The sequence below is a fragment of the Mus caroli genome, chromosome 13 (genome assembly GCF_900094665.2).
Source record: "Mus caroli chromosome 13, CAROLI_EIJ_v1.1, whole genome shotgun sequence".
Classification (NCBI taxonomy): Eukaryota; Metazoa; Chordata; class Mammalia; order Rodentia; family Muridae; genus Mus; species Mus caroli.
The window spans coordinates 69582101-69584326 of NC_034582.1; the positions used below are offsets into that span (position 1 = coordinate 69582101).

Genomic DNA, 2226 nt, shown 5'->3' on the forward strand with positions numbered 1-2226 from the left:
ACACACACACACACACACACACACACACACACACGGAGTTTCCTTCTTTAGCCTCTCACCCTAATGGCCATCTTACTTCCTTCTCCGTCAGTCTTTAATTCCAGTTTTCTAGTTTGAAGTGAATTTGCTAGCCTTTGCCACTTGATTTCAGCACTTTATGCCTGTTAGAAGAACCCAAGTGGCACTGCTTACCACATCCCAGTGAAATTTAATACTCATTTCCGTTTCCAGAGTAACTGGAAAATCATTGCACAAAAGTCAAATTCATTCCCACGAGCAAAATACCAACATTTTTTTTTAAAGACACATTTATTCAGTGTCATGATCAGACTATTACATTTAGCAATCCACAGCATGGGTGAAAAAGGTCTACAGTAAAACCTTTTGTTGGAACGCTTTACACTCTCCACAGAACAGAAACTAAAATAACCTGTTATACAATTAGTCACAAATACAGTCCTGGAGTTTTTGCCCACACACATGAGTATTGTCTAAAATATGTCTTCTTTGTAGCAGCTAGGCCCTGCCACCACTGTGCTTGGCTNAGTTCACAAATCTGTTGTANCCTGTAGCTTCCCTGNCACTTCTCTGGCTCTCCTCTCCTGCTAAGCCTTGTTTCCTGGCTGTACTTAATTAGAACCTCCTGCCACTGCCATAGCTACTGCTGCTGCTGGAACCGCCATAGCCACCTTGGTTCTGTGGTTTAGCAAAGTTCTGGCCTCCACCACCATAAGGGCCAGAGCTCATGCCTCCAAAGTTTCCTCCCTTCATCGGCCCAAAATTGGAAGACTGATTGTTGTAATTGCCAAAATCATTGTAGCTTCCACCACCTCCAAAACTGCTTCTATCATTGCCAAATCCATTATAGCCATCCCCACTGCCACCATATCCACCACCACCATGNCTGCCACCAAAGCCACCACGAACAATGAAGTTCCCTCCTCGACCAAAATTGTCATGGCCACCAAAACCACCTCCACAACTACCATCAAAGTTTCCAGAACCACTGCGACCTCTCTGGCTCGATGAAGCACTAGCCATCTCTTACTTCGACAGAGCCTTTCTTACTTCACAGTTGTGGCCATTCACAGTATGGTATTTCTGAATAACAATCTTATCCACAGAGTCAGGGTCATCAAAGGTAACAAAAGCAAAGCCCCTCTTTTTCCCACTGCCTCTGTCAGTCATAATGTCTATCACTTCAATCTTCCCATACTGCTCAAAATAATCTCGTAGGTGATGTTCTTTGGTGTCTTCTTTTTTTGGGGGGGGGCGGGGGCGTGTCGAAACAGGGTTTCTCTGTATAGCCTTGGCTGTCCTGTCTTCTTTAATACCACCAACAAAGATCTTTTTCACAGTTAAGTGGGCACCTGGTCTCTGCGAATCTTCTCTTGACACAGCTCTCTTGGGTTCCACAATTCTTCCATCTACCTTGTATGGTCTTTCATTCATGGCAGCATCCATTTCTTCCACAGTGGCGTATGTGACAAACCCAAAGCCCCTGGATCTCTTGGTGTTTGGATCTCTCATTACCACACAGTCGGTTAGTGTTCCCCATTGCTCTAAATGGCTCCTCTGACTCTTGTCGGTTGTTTCAAAGTTCAGACCTCCGATGAAGAGCTTTCCACAGCTCTTCCCGCTCCTTAGAAGACTCTGACTTAGACATGATGGCAGGGTTATGAGAGCCTTCAGCGATGCTTCCTCAGCAGCGTCAAAGAGCACAAAGCCAAAATACCAACTATTGGTCAGGGAATACACTTTCCACCTTTGAGTGGTGCATGCTGTTCCTTATGGAACTACTCTGCAAGGCAGAGATTTCCTCTAGAAAAAAATCTTCACAGGCAGGCAGTTTCCAGAGTTGCTGAGTAAGCATCCTTGGTAGGGTGGATGAGCCTTATACAGCTGTCTCCTGTGAGGCTCTGCCAGTGCCTGGCAATTATAGAAGTGGATGCTCACAGTCATCCATTGGACGGAGCACAGGGTCCCCAAAGAAGGAGCTAGAGAAAGGACCCAAGGAGCTCAAGGGGTCTGCAGCCCCCTAGGAGGAACAACAATATGAACTAACCAGAGCTCCACAGGACTAAACCACCAATCAAAGAAAACACATGGTGGGACTCGTGGCTCTAACTGCATATGTAGCAGAGGATGGGCTAGTCGGCTATCAATGGGAGGAGAGGCCCTTGGTCCTGTGAAGGCTCTATGTTCCAGTATAAGGGAATGCCAGGG

General features: G+C 46.2%; 1 protein-coding gene and 1 pseudogene across 5 annotated transcripts in view; both read right to left on the reverse strand.

Moving 5' to 3' along the window:
- The window catches only part of Cast (calpastatin), a 110055-nt gene that overhangs the window by 68256 nt on the left and 39573 nt on the right, over positions 1-2226 (reverse strand). The window lies entirely within an intron of this gene.
- On the reverse strand, positions 572-1915 carry LOC110308205 (annotated as a pseudogene).